General features: G+C 36.7%; 1 pseudogene; it reads right to left on the bottom strand.

Moving 5' to 3' along the window:
• Window positions 1–3,384: 3,384 nt before the first annotated feature.
• LOC103200235 overlaps window positions 3,385–17,131 on the bottom strand; it is a 44,019-nt pseudogene continuing 30,272 nt past the window's right edge.

Raw genomic sequence — 17,131 nt, 5'->3', positions numbered from 1 at the left:
ATGAGGTTAGATTTTCAGGTAGCTTACACTGAGTGTGTATACAGCTCCAATTAGCCATTTCCATTTTCCATGGCTTTATCATCTTATTTAATGGTTCATCTAGAAATTCTCTAAAACAACCTGTGTTTGTTTTGCATATACCTCTCCACTTGAAAAAAAAAAAAAAAATTCACTGTCGTCACTGCTGTCCAGTGGATTTGACTCATAGCGACCCCTCCTTGGGTTTCTGGGGCAGTATCACTATAGAAGTAGATTGCCCAATCTTCCTTCTGTGGAGTAGATGGTGGGTTTGAACCGCCAGACTTCTGGTTAGCTGTGAAATGCCTTAGGCATTACTCCACCAGATTTCCACTTACTCATCTATTTTTGGGGGTGGTATCATATAATTGAGAAAATTGGCACACAAGTGTGTAACAGCTAAAGGAGGAGACTTACTTTAAACTTAATACTAGTACATTATTGTTCATAATAGTTATGGACTGAATTGTCTGCCCAAAAAACAAGTGTTGTAAACCCTAACCTCTGTGTCTGGGTTACAATTTGATTTGAGAATGAGTTATCTTTGCTATGTTAATGAGGCAGGATTAGTATAGGGTACATTCTGAGTCCACCTCTTTTGAGATGTGAAAGAGATTAAGCAAGCAAACAAGCCTGCAGAGATGTGGAAGGAGAGATGTCAAGCCACCTGAAGGTCACCCAGGAGGAAAAGTTCTGAGAGACAAGGACTTTCCTCCAGAGCTGTCAGTGAGAGAAAAGCTTTTCCAAGAGCAGCCACTCTGAATTCTAGCCTTCTCAACTGTGAGAAAATAAATTTCTGTTTGTTAAAGGCACCCACTTGTGGTATTTCTGTTATTGTAGCATTAGATAACCAAGGCAGAATTTGGGACCAGAAGAGTCGGTGCTGCTCTACCTGACACCTAAGATGCGGGAGTGGTTTTGGAATTGGGTAAAGGATAGACAGACTCAATGCCAGTGAGTTTGGTTTTTTGTTTGTTTGATTAATAGTAAAAGCTCTAGTGGCATAGTGGGTAAGGCATTTGGCTGCTAACCAGATGCCCCATCAGCTGCTCTGTGGGAGAAAGATGAGGCAATCTATTTCTGTAAAGATTTGCAGCCTTGGAAACCCAATGGGGATCACTATGAATCAGAATTGACTATGGCAGTAGGTTTTAGTTTAATAGTAAAAGCCTAGATTGTCTTAAAGAGACTGCTGGTAAAATTATGGTTGTCAAAGACAATTCTTTGGAGGGCTCAGAAGAAAGTGAAGAGAGCTATAGAGACACCCTCTTTCATCTTGGAAAACACATATGGGACCAGCAGCAGAATGTTGCTGGAAATGTGGATATTAAATGTGCTTCTGATGAAGCTTTAAAAGAAAATAATGAACATGTGATTAGACAATGTAGGAAGGGTGATACTTTTTATGCAGTGGCAAAGAACTTGTCTGATTTATGTTCAAATGTTTGTTGGAAGGTAGAACTTTTAAGTGATGAACTGGGTATCTGGCTGATAAGATTTCTAAGCAATATCCCTTTAAGGTATGTTATGGGTTCTTCTTGACTGTTATAAAATGCAAAACGAAAGAAATGGACTTTAAAATTAACTGTTAAAAATGAAAACAGAACTTAAAGATATGGAAAATTCTGTTGCACAAAGTATTCACCAAAAATGGGGCTTTACAATCTTTTGTTAAAAAGAATAAATCTGTTACTGAAGACTCTAACAAACTACCACAGCAGAAAGCCCATCAGCTTAGACTGAAGAAGGGACAGAGAAAGAAGAAAAGGAAAGAACACTGTCTACCTCTTGGAATGTTACAGGCAGGAAACAGGCAAAAGGAAGTATATCTATTGTCCTCCAACAAGACAAATGGATCATCCCTGGAGCAGATGGAAGATCATTAGAACTATTGGAAGGAGCATGGGAAGCAAGGCCTTTTAGATTTCAAAGCGTTGAACAATGACCTCGGTGTTTCAAATGGCAGACTCATGGCCTCGGAGGCCATTGTTTTGAAGAGTCAGATCTTCACAAACTTGTTTCTGGAGGGTGGAGCAGAAATTGATTTTGGCCAGGAGGATGAGACCTCTGGTAAAAGTTGAGAGGGTGGCATTGCTATACCCAAGGGGCAGAAGAATGGAATTTGCCAGGACCTATGTTGTGGGGTCACCATTGAGATGAACTAGAAGAATGGGCCACCCAAAGCCCCGGAGCAGAGTTGCCATCCCAGTGGGCCTGGAAAGTGGAGCTGAAGCCCAGGGCTAAGGGGTCTTCACCCAGAATCCAGACTCCAGAGAGCATGGCCAAAATTCAGAGTTTAGAGGGCAGAGCCTTGACCTAGCTGGTCCCAAAGAACAAAGGATTATTTTCAAGCCTTGAGGACTAATGCAGTTTATTCTGCTGGGTCTTAGATTTGTTTGGTGCCCATTATCCCTTCTTTCCCTCCAATTACTACCATTTGTAATGGAAATGTCTACCTTGTAAGTGTTACACCATAGTATTCTGGAGACAGATAACTCGTAGCCCAGATTTCACAGGTTCGCAGATGAAGAGGAATTTTGTCCCAGGATGGACTATATCTAAAGTCTCACCCAAGTATAATTTAGATGATTCAGAAGATGAGATTTGGGGCTTGGAGTTGATTTAAGATGTTTGGGATGATGTGATAGGGTGAATGTGTTTTGCATGTTGGAAGGATATGAATTTGGAGTGGGGCAAAGGGTGATGGCTAACTGGTTAGGACATCTGGCTGCTAATCAAAGGTTGGCAGTTTAATCCACCCCCTCCCTATAGGAGAAAGATGGAGTAGTCTGCTTCCATAAAGATTTACAGCCTTGGAAACCCTATGGGTCAATTCTATTCTATCTGATAGGGTCACTATGAGTCAGAATCCATTCAACAGCAGTGGGTTTGGGCTTTTTAAAAGGTGGAATTTTATGGATTGAATTATCTCCAAAATATATGTATTGTGATTCCTAACCTTTGTGATAGTAGTTATAATCCCACTTGGGAATGATTTGTCATTGTTATGTTAAAAAGGCAGTTAGTGTTGGGTATATTTTGAGTCAATCTCTTCTGAGACATAAAAGAGATTAAACAAGCAAGCAAGTAGAGCAGAGATGGGGGAAGAGAGATGACAAGTCATATGAAGATCACTTGGGAGCAGAAGCTCAGACAGGGCCCTTCCTCCAGAGCTAACAAAGAAAGAAAGCCTTCCCTTCAGTCTGGTACCTTGAATTCAGAATTCTAACCTCCTAACTGTGAGAAAATAAATTTCTCTCATAGTGATCCCCAATGGGTCTCCAGGGCTGTGAATCTTTATGGAAATAGATTGACCCATCTTCCTTTCCCAGAGCATCTGTTGCACTTGAACCATTGACCTTTTGGTTAGTAGCCAAATATCCACAACAGCAACATAGGGCTCTGAAGGTGAATCTTCCCATTTAGTGTAGTGAAGTAGAGAATATACTCTAAACCAGACAGGGGTATACTATGGGACCTCAGAAGAAATCAATAAGACATTTTAGTCTTTTATAGTCTTCGGTTACATCAAAATCATTACCAGCAAGCATTAACATGGATTTTGTTCCCTCAGGACACTTACTGTTCTTAATATCTTTTAAAGAAATAAACTTCTCAATAGTTAATTAAATCAAATCCAACACATGGTAGTCATACATATACCTATTACTCGATTATTTGGCTGCTTTTTATTATGAGAGTCGAACATGAATAAAAGACAATCTGACTTCTTTGAGAAGAATTTCAGTAATGTCTGATTCTCAAATGGCCTTGTAGTATTTTTCTTTTTACACATAATAACACCAGATTTTATTCAATGCATACATATCTCTCAGTACTTGTGTCACTGTTGCATTTGCATTTCCTGCTTTAATCAGCATGACATTTTTAATATTTTCACTGGGTTACATTTCTCTCTTCTAAAGGAGTATCTTAGCCCTTTTCATGATGGACATTACCACTTGATCCAAAGTGTGTAATGTTACCACATTCTAAGCTCAGTGAGTGAACGTGCACTGTCCAAGTACATGACTATGTCCACCAGGCCTACCTTTAATTTAAGTTGTAATACTCCATTCTTCCTTGTTTACAATATGCTCTATCCTTTATCCTTTTTATAAACATGCTTGTGAAGTAAAAACAGTGATTTTATATTAAAAAAGTTGTTTGTGAGGCTACTATGAAGAAAATAAGAAATTCAGAAAGAAGTTTCACTTATAGGGACAAAACCCATCTTATAAGTTCAAAAGTTTTCTTTTTATGTTAGGAATATAAGTGTTTCTTCTTATATTCCTTCTTTTAAAGAAGGAAACTATGGGTTTGACACACTTTCTTGAATAATTGTTCAGACATCTTGGGTTTGGCAAAGTTTGAAATGCATTTTCCCACTCTTTTTTTCTCATAATGTATAAAACCATGTATACTTCCAGTGAAATTTAATCCAGATGTTTTAATTCATTTGCACTTCATTTGTCATAGTGTTGTTCATGAAAATCATCTTATGTCAAAGAATGTTTATGAGATTGTTTTTGGTAAGTCCCACTTTTCTCCTGTATTAAGAAGCTGAATTTTGGCATTAGTTAGCCAAATGGGAACCCAAAAAAGCTTAAACTTAGAATTATGAATTTCAAATGAATTACTTGGGAGCTCTGGTAGCATAGTGCCTAAGGCACTTGACTGCTAACCAGAAGGCTGGTGGTTCAAACCCACCAGCCACTCCTCAGAAGGAAGGTTGGGCAGTTCTACTTCCGTAGTGATACTGCCTCGGAAACCCAAGGAGGGGTCGCTATGAGTCGGTCCGACTCGATGGCAAACAACAACAACAACAACAAAATTACCTTTCCTGTTTGTCTGTTGTAATAGTGAAGCTCATAACATTAAACTAAAGACCAAATAAGCAAGATCATATACCTTTCCTTCTTTTAAAATCAGTTCTCATAAAAAGTGTTAAAAGAGTTTGAATATAATAAATACATTCTCCCAAATAAGAGGTGTGACATCTCCATAGAGGAACTATTATATCTCTATACAGACAAATTAAAGAGCAGATGCTAGATTTATGAGAACTTTTGTCAGCTATCATCCTTTAGAGCTGAAAGGCAGCCACCAATAATGAGTCTAACACAAAGGGAGAGAAAACCAAGATTCGAAGAATAGCACCTTCTAAAAGTCATAATTGCTTATCCTTTACAGGATTAGTTTCTTTTCCTCTCAGATAGGATGAAACCATATGGCAGGGAGAATTTTAATAGATTTTAAATCTAATTACATATAGTTATTTGAATATTGGTATCACAATATTTCAGATCATTATTTTATTTTTTCAATAAATCATTAAGAATTATATATTGCCATTTTATTAGTAGTGCTTCTAAATACTCTTCCAGCTACAGATTACAAGACTTTTGCATTGTGACTGAACAGTCCCCAGCACCCCAGGCATTTCAATGATGCATTAGGAATGGTAATGTGAAAAGCAGAATGTACTGCACACTGTTTAGGAGATTGAATGCCATTAAAAACTCCCCAGGAAGAGTGAACTAAGGTCTAGAGTAAGGCTCAGATTGTGAAAGCTCAAGCTTTAAACCAAACCTAAAATTTCAGCCCACATCTATTTAAATTGATGTTAAACCACCTATCCCTAGGGGAAAAAAGATGACTACATTTGCTGTGCTGTCAGCTATTTTAGAGCAGAAATAGTGTATATTCTCCAATGAATGTTTATGTGCACATCTGGATATATATATAAAACTAGTGTAATTAATGGGCTATATAAAATAAATTATTGTATTTTAAATTTCACTCTTTGAGTCTGGGTGTGTGAACTTGTGGTTACAAAATTAGGGTTCAACTGGACACACACAAGTGTGCTTATACATGCACACACACACACACACACACATAAACACACACACCACATTCCACAAACCACCAACTCCAGGAATGAGTGAATTATTTAGCTCCTTGGACTAGATTGAGACTTGATTAACTTCATCTGGCCTGTAATACATTTTTCTAAAAGAAGAAATTTATAGAATAATATTTTAAAATAATATAGTGGTCAATAATACAAGAAAGATAACACTACTAAAAGCTGTATCTTTTATATTAATGACTCAATTTTGCACATCAGATAGTCTTTAAGCAATTATCTTCAGATCATCCATATGCCCATCATTCACTCACTTTTTTCATCAATATATACATATATATGTATTTTAGGACCAATGTAGTTTCAGAACTATTATTAGGCTTTATAATGGGAATGGAATAGGATTCTTGTATAGCAAATAATCCCAATTTTGCAATGATGTTGGTAACTCATTCTCTGAGAGTTCCAATTGAGAGAGGTTTGGAACTTTGTATGTCTAGGCTCAACAATTGAATGCCCTGGTAAGCAGAAAATAGATTTATAGACAAAAGTTTGTTTCATTGTGTGTTGTGGTTTTATATCTCTGGGCCTTTGGTTCTATGATAGGGTAGTCTTCATGAGTTGGAATCAATGAGATGGCAATCAAAAACAACAACCGCAATACCAGCATAGTGCCTAAGGCACTTGACTGCTAATCAGGAGGCTGGCGGTTCAAACCCACCAGCCACTCCTCGGAAGGAAGGTTGGGCAATCCTACTTCTGTAGTGATAACTGCCTCAGAAACCCAAGGAGTGGTCGCTAGGAGTCAGGGCTGACTCGATGGCAAATAACAACAACAATAATGAGAACTAATGAGCTCACTCTTTCCCTATATTTGCTGCTCCCTAAGAGGCCAACTTGTTTCCTACTAAATGATACTAGAGAAGGATTCTTTCCAGGAAATTTTCATTCTTCTGGCCCTCATGACTGGAAAACAGTCAAACTAAAGTGTACTTCTTCCTTCCAGAACATCCACGTTACAGAAAGCACTGTTTCCCAGGTATCTTTCAGACTAAGCATAACTGCACATCAAACGAGCTCTAGGAGAATGCAACCTAATCCATATTTCCATTTTGAGAGCATTAGCATACTTGAGTGATCTGGACCCACACTGCAAACACCTACTGATTTAAGTGTATCCTTTCCTTCATTTATATTTTCAAAATACAGTAAATTGAAGTTCCTGCTATATATCTGGGAATGTGCCAGAATTAAAAATACAAAAAAGAACATCCTATAGATAAAGTTTCTCTCACTTATTTTTTTTTTCTTTTTTTAAAAGGCCATTCACTACTTTTATACTTACAAAAAAATACCACATTAATATTTTCCCATAGTTTCATACCAGTGTGCTGTGCTGGGTGGTGGTAGTGGGGAGGTCCAAGGCTTGATTTTTGGCTGAAAGATGTTTTTGCAAGGGTATCAAACTATTCTCCCCATAAAAATAATGTCTTGCTTGTATATTTTCAGAATAAATTGGACCAACCCAACAATTGCTCATCCAGTCAGTTCTAGTTCATGGTGACCCTATATATGTCAGAGTACAATTGTGGTTTTTAATAGCTGATATTTTGGAAGTACATCACCAGACCTTTCTTCCAAGACACCTCCGAGAGGACTCAACTCACCAACCTTTGTTTAGCAGCTGACTGCATTAACTGTACACCACCCAGGGACTTTCAAATAAATTGAAAGTACATTTTTAGTCAAGGCTCAATTTTAGGGAGCTTGGGGTAGAATATTATATTAGATGTGAGAATTAATGATAAAAATATTAATGGATGTTTTCAGTATCTATTATAAGTTCTTCACAACTGTTTATCAAATAACATATTATTGTATAGTAGTAGAATAATTAGTCTAAAATTAATATGAAAAAACCTTCAGTTAATCACTGCCTCTTCTTGGTCCCAATTCATTTCATAAATATTGCTATTTTGGGAATCATCACACTTGCACTATAGTTAGTTCTTTATGTACATTATTTTAACTTTGTAGAGTGTGAGGACAAATGTCTTATTCATCTCCGCTTTGCCATTGCTTGGTGTGGAGCCTTACGCAAGTGAGCACTCACTAAATCTTTGTGGAACTGGTGGATGGATGTGTGTCCTGGATTTCATCTGAAAGGGACATTAACACTCTCTTGTACACTGGCTTATCACCTTATCCTGAAAGTGAAAACGCACATTCAAAATTAGTGACATCCTGAGAGAAGAATGTCTGTGGTTTCTACATTCATTTTAATAGTATAAAATTTAGGTTGCTCTTAGCTCAATGTTTGAAATCAATTTGAACAAACCCATTGTAAAAGTTCATCATTAAATTCCATATACTTTATTTCTGGTCTTTGCACAGTGGGTGGTTTTTGTACTCTGCTGTTACATTTTAGTGGATGGGCTAAAGCAGAGATTTGCTATTAACTTTGAATAGCCAAACTTGTGGCAATTAAAATCTGTAGTTAAATTTTGTGCATGAATGTGTGTGTACTGTGTGCATATGTAAAGAGATTGTACCTACTACACAAATGCACATATAAATCGTGTTGGTGATTTCAATATGTTACAGGAAAAAAAAGAATGTTTATGGTCAACAGGTTTGGGTGATTTTTTTTTTTTTTCTGCTAAAATGTATTTGCTTGTTTAAATTTATTTCTATTGAAGAATAGAATTACAAATGTAAATACTGTGGTAAGGAAATGGAAATAGTGATGAAATAAAATTAGAAAAAAAAAAAATGTTTATGGTCAACAGGTTTGGGTGAGATTTTTTTTTTTTCTGCTAAAATGTATTTGCTTGTTTAAATTTATTTCTATTAAAGAATAGAATTACAAATGTAAATACTGTGGTAAGGAAATGGAAATAGTGATGAAATAAAATTAGAAAAAAAAAAAGGAGAAATACAGGCATTAAGTCTTTTTCACTATAGAAAAACCAAGACTTTTTTACTAATAATTCAAGGCCAAAAAAGCTATAAACAGAAAAAAAAAAGGGAATATTTTGACCCTAATTTGAGCAACTGAAAAAGTTAAAACATTTTTAAAAAGTAAGAAATCAGCTTTTTATTCTTCTGTTTCTGTATTTCTTTTTGATTGAGCAGATTTGACAGTATTATTTATATTTATCATAAAATTGTTTTTTGTTAAGATTTGGCACATTAATTATATCGCTTGTTTTGAAAGCCTGAGCACATAAGCAACTAGAAAGAAATGAATAAAAGTAGATAATTGTAAAAGTAAAAGAAATAAAGCTAATGCATGTTAAGTAAAAGACCCTGTTAAGATCCAAATATCATTTAAATTCTCCTTTTAAGAATAGCTGAAACCAAATTTCATTTAGAGTGCATCTAATGTCTACACAAAGTTCTAGGACTTTTCATATATTCACTAAAAATTGTGGTTAATAACAACTAATTATAGAAAAAAGACTGAAGCCAAATCTGAATGCTAGGACCTTGAATGCTAGGCTATATTCCTGTTCACTTTTATAGTACAAGTGTCTATAACAGTAACTTACACATAATAACACTCAGTATATGATTTTGGACTGATAGATTTCACTCAGAAGCCCTGGTGACATGGTGGTTAAAAGCGCTGGGCTGATAAATGAAAAGTCAGCACTTCAAATAAACCAGCCACTCTGCAGGATAAAGATATGTCCATCTGCTTCCAAGTAAGGTAACTATGAGTAGGAATCAACTTGGTGGAAACGGTGGGTGGGTTTTTGGGTTTTACACACTGCTAGGGCTAAGGGGTGTTGGACAATTAGTGATTATAACATTGAGAATCCAACTCTTCGTACATGTTTTTTTTTAAAATAAGTCTTCTTAATCTCTTGAAAAGTCACGGTTATTACAATACATTTGATAAAACAATGCATCGATTCTCTTCTTGCATTGCTTTCGTCTTTTCTACAAAAAACCCAAACTCACTGCCATGGAGTCCATTAGACTCATAGCGAGCCCCCCCCCCCCTTTGGTGTCTGAGGCAGTATCTCTAGGAAGTTGATTGCCCCATCTTCCTTCCCAGGAGTGGCTAGTGGGTTTGAACCACCAGCCCTCTGGTTAGCAGTCAAATAAATGCCTTAGGCACTACATCGGCAGAGCTCCCAGTACTTTCTGTGGGGTGTGAAAAATAGTCCATGAACACAAAAGATCTGTAGAAATGATAACGAATATCTCTAGAACAACACTGCCCAAAAGTCACTGCTTATATTTATTGAGTTAGCATGTTACTTTTGCTTATCCTTTTATTCTTCTAGCTAAATATAAAGAAGATTATTTATACCAAGTTTGTATATTTATCCTGATTATACCGTTTTTCAGGAAGGTAAAGTTTCACTCAGATCCACCGTTCTCACTGTTGTTATGTGCCATCGAGTCCAACCCGACTCATAGCGACCCCTTCTTTGGTTTCTGAGGCAGTATCATTACGGAAGTAGATTGCCCCATCTTCCTTACGAGGAGTGGCTGGTGGGTTTGAACCGCCAGCCTTCTGGTTAGTAGTCAAGTGCCTTAGGCACTACGCTACACTACCACACTCCAACTATGCTCTACGAAAATCTATTGTCTTAAATACACACAGGCAGAAGTAGTAGATCTAATGAGACTCATAAGAGCTGTATCTATCATTACCCACATAATTCTTTTTAAAATAGACTTTTGATCATTGAAAACAACAACATTCCTGGTATTTTTCATTATCTAATATTCTCACAAAGGATCTCTGGTGGCGTAGTGTTTAAAACACTTGGCTGCTAACCAAAAGTTCACCACTTTGGACCCACCAGCTACCTGTTCTGCGGGAGAAAGAAGAGGCACTCTACTTCCATAAAGATTTATAGCCTGGAAACACTCTGAGGCAGTTCCACCCTGTGCTAAAGGATCACTATGAGTTGGAATAGACTCTTTGGCAGTGAGTTGGGTTTGGTAACACTCTCACATCTTTAAAAATAGCCATAATAAATAATTACTTCTTTATATCAGTTTTCCCACTTAATGGAAGATTTGGGTCTAGAAAAGTGTTTCACAAAAGGTTTTTCTTTTCTTTTTTTAAAGGAAGGAAAGACATGTTTTTATTTCTAATATTCTATCAGTTCTTCTATATTGTACGTATCACTCTGATCTTATGAGAACCTTTATGGCTGTCATGGCTATAGATAAGATAATTGAATTTTTAGAGCAAAAGAAAACTATAATAAGAGAACAGGATTTGTTTTAACAAAAAATGTCATTTTTCATTGGAAAAATTCAATTATTATCAGCCACAATAAATAGAATGCATTGCTGAACATTATTGTCCAGCTTTTCCAAGAATTTCATTCACTGGACAACAAGAATATCATTTTGGACAGAGTAGCTTAAATAAACACTTTTATATCTATAGGCAGAATGCCCTGCCAAGAACATTAGGGTATCTTTCCATTTTTATTAGCTTGGCTTCTCTAACAAGTCCCCATAAATTCTGTGCCTTTCTAGTGCCACAAAGAACTGGAAAATAGATTACTTTCAGGGTTCGTGTATCTTTATGCAAACTTTCATAGAGCAGCTGGACAATGATTCTTGAACTGGGCCCATAGTGTAACACTAGCAGAGATGATATTATAAAGAGTCAATTTACTATTCAAGTTTATAGCTGCCAGTGTATTGAACTTATTTTCTAGGGATAAAACTGATTATTTTGAAAACCAAATAAGTATTTTCCCCCTGATGTGTTGGTATAGTGGGATTTATTTGTATTTTGGAAAGATTTGAGGTTGCTTCTATTGTGAGTGATATTTGTTACATATGCATTCGAACTGTTTTTCTCTATTTTTTGAACATGGTCTATTAATAACTGCTACAGAGGAGATAAGAACCATGGTTCTCAACAGCTTGCGCTCACTGTTTTGATTAATGTGACAATGGCCATATTTAATTATAATAAAAAAAAATCAAACCCACTGCCATCAAGTTGATTCTGACTGATAGTGACTCGCATCTGGTTTATGGGAGACAAATCTTTATGGAAGTAGATTGCCCAGTATTGCTTCTATGGAGTGGCTGGTGGGTTTGAACCACCAGCCTTCTGGTTACTAGTTAGATGCCTTAGGCACTGTGCTACCAAAACTTTTTAATTATAATATATAAGGCTAGATTTAATGAAATTCCTGTACTGGCTTACTTCGAAAACATTTGAAAGTGCCCCAAAGTTACATGTTTATGCATTTTCAGGCTTTCTGTTAACTGGAAGTCAGATATTCCTTTTTCCTTACAAAAAAATTAATTCTTTCAATGTCTCTTGGCTAATAATTAATAAAGAACTAAATGGATTTTAAACTATTGAGACTAAAGTTCTCTGAGGTAACAGTAAAATAAGAGAGTTGAGGTACAAGAAGGGAAAGACAGAGGAAGGGAATATGTCAGGCTAGTATACTGTGTGTGCTCCAAGACTAAACCTTTTTTTTTTTGCTTACAAACTTCTTTATTACTTACAATAAACTGATAATATAATAAATGAGAATTTCACAAAACCTCTACAGCCTTACCTCAGAAACCTACATGTCAGAATTCTTCCAATTCCCCAAAAGACTCAAAAGAAGTGTCATATGTCATCTGTGGTCCTCTGCCTCCTTTCCAACCTGGAGTTAATGTCTTATCCATTTTACACTAAAAAGATAGAGAAGACCCACAATACAAACCTACCCCTGAGCATGACCTTGATCTACGTTGTATACAGACAGGCATTTTCTTAGCATTATCAGAGGATTCCTGGTTTGATTTTCTGCTCTGGGAGAAGTGGGCTCTGTTGTAACACTAAGGAAGAATTTCCATGAAAAACTTATAAAAAATAAGTATTTGAACAAGTAATTATCTGTCATATATTCACTGAGCTCATTACCCTTTCACACCCAATCATACATCTATAAAAGTCTTTCCTGAAAACAGCAAAAATAATAAATTGGAAGAGAAGATAATCAATATTTTAGACCTGATAACAATTTTATAGCAAAGAAATATTAAGTAGGGAAAAGATGTGTTTCCCAATAAAAATTCTAAGTAAGTACAAAAAAGAAAAAAAATGTATCTTTCCTCTGGTGTTGTAGTGCCTAAGACATTTGACTACTGACCAGAAGGCTGGCAGTTTAAACCCATCAGCCACTCTTTGGAAAGAAGCGTGGGCAATCTACTTCCGCAGTGATACTGCCTCGGGAACCCAAGGAGGGGACGCTGCGAGTCGGATCCGACTCAACAGCAGTGGGTTTTTATATAGTTGGTGTCAAAGAGAAAATACTTGTCATTATAGAGTTGAAATCCTGCTGGAATTTTTTCATGGATTTAATACAGAATTTAATCATCTTCATCTGCTTTATGAAGAGACAAGACCAGACAAAAAAATGCAGGTGATAAAATTTCAATGTGATAACAGAAAACAAGCACCATAATCAGTGTTAAGTACTTCCAGCTCTTGTTTTTTTTTTTTTTTTTTTTTTATGCCACCATCTATATCTTTGACAATAATCTTACATCATCAGTCACCACTCATCTTTCTTGTTATCTCTTTCCATTTCTTTCTTTTCTTCCTCTGATTCTGCCTGTCTTTCTTAGGCTCCATGAATACTGTAAACCAAGAATAAGAAGACTCATTTGGAGTCTCAGTGATTTTGCCAGAAGATGAGGGGATGCCTACTGTACTTAGCTGAGGGCTCTTCTCCTCATTACTCAAAACTCACAGCCATTCAGTCAATTCTGACTCATAGTGACCCTTCCTTAGGTTTCCTTGGGTTTCTATGGATGTTGATTGCCCAATCTTCCTTCCGAGGATGGCTGTTGGGTTTGAACTGCCAGCCTCTGGTTAGCAGTCAAATGCCTTAGGCAGTAGATCAGGAAGACTGGGCACTCTATTTCTGCAGAGATACTGCCTTAGAAGAAACCCAAGGAGGGGTCTCTATGAATTGGAATCTACTGGACAGCTGTGAGTTTGCTCCTCTCATGACTAAGCCTCAGCTCTTTTACAACTCATTCTTTTTGCTTACTCCTCTGGCCTCCCAAATAAAGGCCAATTTATTATTCCAAAAACTTAAATTTTAGTTCTAATTTTCTTGCCTCATAGCCTTAGATTTTTCTTTCTCACCTGGAGTTTTAGTGAGTGAATCAGAAAATCAAAACCTTTTCTATCAGCTGTGGGAAACTTTCTCTCCATAGGACAGGTTAGAATGAAAACAAGTGTGCATTTTTTATTTAAAGTGTGAAATTGATAAAACTATAGTATTGATGGCATTAATCCTGTGGTGCTATCGCATTAATAGGTTTTCTTGTAAAACTTCTAAAGCTGTGTATACATTATCCCAAGAAGACCTGGTGGCACGAAGTTATGCACTTAACTGCTAGCCTAAAGGACTGCATTCAACAGTACATTAACAATACGTTATTCCAGGTATCAAACAATTGATTTCTATTGTGTGCTTGCTTTTGTTGCAATCAATTTCACATTGAATACTCCGCTTTTAGTTGTTGCTCCAAATAATTCTTTTTAACATAATATATTGTAATTTTTTCAGTCAATCATATATTGTAATAATTTTCTACCTCATAAAGAACTTTCTCATAACATGTATTTTACAGATTGCAAATTAATTAATTGTAACCAGCTATAAGGATTTATAATTTAAACTGATTTATTTGATTGATTTATATATTTTTATTTATTTAACTAATTTCCCTCTGAGTGCAAGTTGTTTTAGACTTTCTGTTATCAACAATACTACAATGAGCATTATGTTACATACTATATATTCATATGTATCTCCCTATGCAACTTTTTTTAAGGCAATCTGGTGGAATAGTGCCTAAGGCATTTGGCTGCTAATCAGAAGGCTGGAGGTTCAAACCCATCAGCCACTCCTCACAAGGAAAATTGGGCAATCTACTTCTGTAGTGATACTGCCTCCGAAACCCAAAGAAGGGTTGCTATGAGTGGGATCCTACTTGATGGTTGTGAGTTTGTTTTTATTTGGTGTATTTTTAAATGTTGCCAAAGCTTTGTAGAAAATAATCACAGTATCAAAATACATATATCCTCCTTGTTGTTGTTGTTATGTGCCATCGAGTCAGACCCGACTCATAGCGACCCCTCCTTGGGTTTCTGAGGCAGTATCACTACGGAAGTAGATTGCCCCATCCTCCTTCCGAGGAGTGGCTGGTGGGTTGAACCGCCAGCCTTCTGGTTAGCAGTCAAGTTCCTTAGCCACTATGCTACCAGAGCTCCCTATATCCTCCTATTATTGTAAAATTAAAATCTAGGCTAGCTCTAAAACATGTATTTGTACTATTGTATGTAGTATCTGCTCTGAAACCTCAACATCATAATCATCTGTGATGGTTAATGTTGTATGTCAAATTGGCTGTTCCATGATTATCAGCGATTTGTCAGTTATAATGTAGTTTGTCAGTTATATAATTATGCAGCCATCACTCATGATGAAATCTAATATAATGTAACTACCTTCATGAGCACATTTGGTATGAGCAGCCAATCAGTTGAAAGGCCATTTCCTTGGGAATGTGGTCTATATTCAATATATATATATACTTCCCAGCAAAGCTCTCCAGCTTTTTGCTTGATCTGGATCCTGCATGTGGCTCATCAACAATTGAGCTCTGGTTCTTTGGACTTGAGCCAGCAGCCTACTGTCTTACCTGTCATTCTTGGATTCTTCACCCTCCACAACCAGAAGCTAGCCACCTGACCTCCCAATCTTGGGTTCATTAGCCCCTGCAGCTATGTGAGTCAGGGAGAAGCCTCCAGTCTGATGTTTCACCAAAGGATTTGGGAATTGCCACATCTACAACCACATGAACCATTTCCTTGAGATAAATCTCTGTAGATATAGGTATTTTTGTTGTTGTTCCTGTTGTTATGTGCCGTTGAGTTGGACCCGACTCATAGCAACCCCTCCTTGGGTTTCTGAGGCAGTATCACTGTGGAAGTAGATTGCCCAACCTTCCGTCCGAGGAGTAGCTGGTGGGTTTGAACCGCCAGTCTTCTGGTTACCAGTCAAGTGCCTTAGGCACTATGCTACCAGAGCTCCTTAGATATAGGTATAGGTATAGGTATATAGACATAGACATACATAAGTGTCACTGGTTTTGCTTCTAGAGAATGCAGTCTAAGGCAATATCTATTAAGTTTTGGGAAATTAGGAAAATGAAATGAATTGTGTTCATATAGTGTACTTTGTAGCCAATTGATTTTTTTTGGGGGGGGGCGGTTTGCCTATTGTGAAGGTTAACTAAGGTTGTGGTGAACTTGGATCGGCCATGATCCTCTGATTTGAGAGTTATGTAATGATGTAATTTGGCAGTTATATAATAATATAATCATCCTCTTTAATGTGATTTAATACTATTAGCCAATCATTTATAAGGGGATTAGGGGAGGATGCAAAGCCTTTACTTGGGTTACAGCCCTGAACTGATAATAAGAGAAGTTTTCTTGGGTTGTAACTTGTACCAACTTTTATCTTACAAGAGATAAAAGGAGATAGAAGCAAGCGAAGGAGGAGGGATATGACAACAATCAAGAAAGAGAAGCCAGGTACAGTATGTCTTTTGACCCAGGGACTCTCCTGACCCAGGGGAAGATTGATGTCAAAACACATGGAGATCTTCAAAGGATATTGGGACCACAGAAACAAGGTTCTTCCACTAAAGCCAACTGTTATGATTCACACAGTCACATGACTTTGCATAGTGCATAATATATAGGTAAACATCTTTCTAGTATTTGATTTCAACCAATATGCATCTGAGAGTAGCATTGTTTTCCCTTGTTCCATGTCCTCTTCTGAATACAGCTTGAATTTCTAGCTGTTCCCTGTCAGTATACTGCTGCAACTGTTTTTAAATTATCTTCAGGAAAATGTTACTTGCCTGTGATATTAATTATATTGTTTGATAATTTCTGCATTCTTTTGACTCACCTTTCTTTGCAATAGGCACAAATATTAATTTCTACCAATGAGTTGGCCAGGTGTATGTCTTCCACATTTCTTGGTATAAGCAAGTGATAGGTGTTGCATCAATTCCTGGACCCTTGATTTTTGCCAAATACTTCAGTTCAGCTTGGACTTCTTCCTTCAATACCATAGGTTCTTGATCACATGCTACCTCCTGAAATGATTGAACATTGTCAAATTGTTATTGGTTAACTCTGTGTATTCCATTTGT

This window comes from Orycteropus afer, unplaced genomic scaffold (genome assembly GCF_000298275.1).
Source record: "Orycteropus afer afer isolate SDZICR_OR568_19922 unplaced genomic scaffold, OryAfe1.0 scaffold00129, whole genome shotgun sequence".
Classification (NCBI taxonomy): Eukaryota; Metazoa; Chordata; class Mammalia; order Tubulidentata; family Orycteropodidae; genus Orycteropus; species Orycteropus afer.
This window is presented reverse-complemented; position numbering and strand designations above follow the sequence as displayed.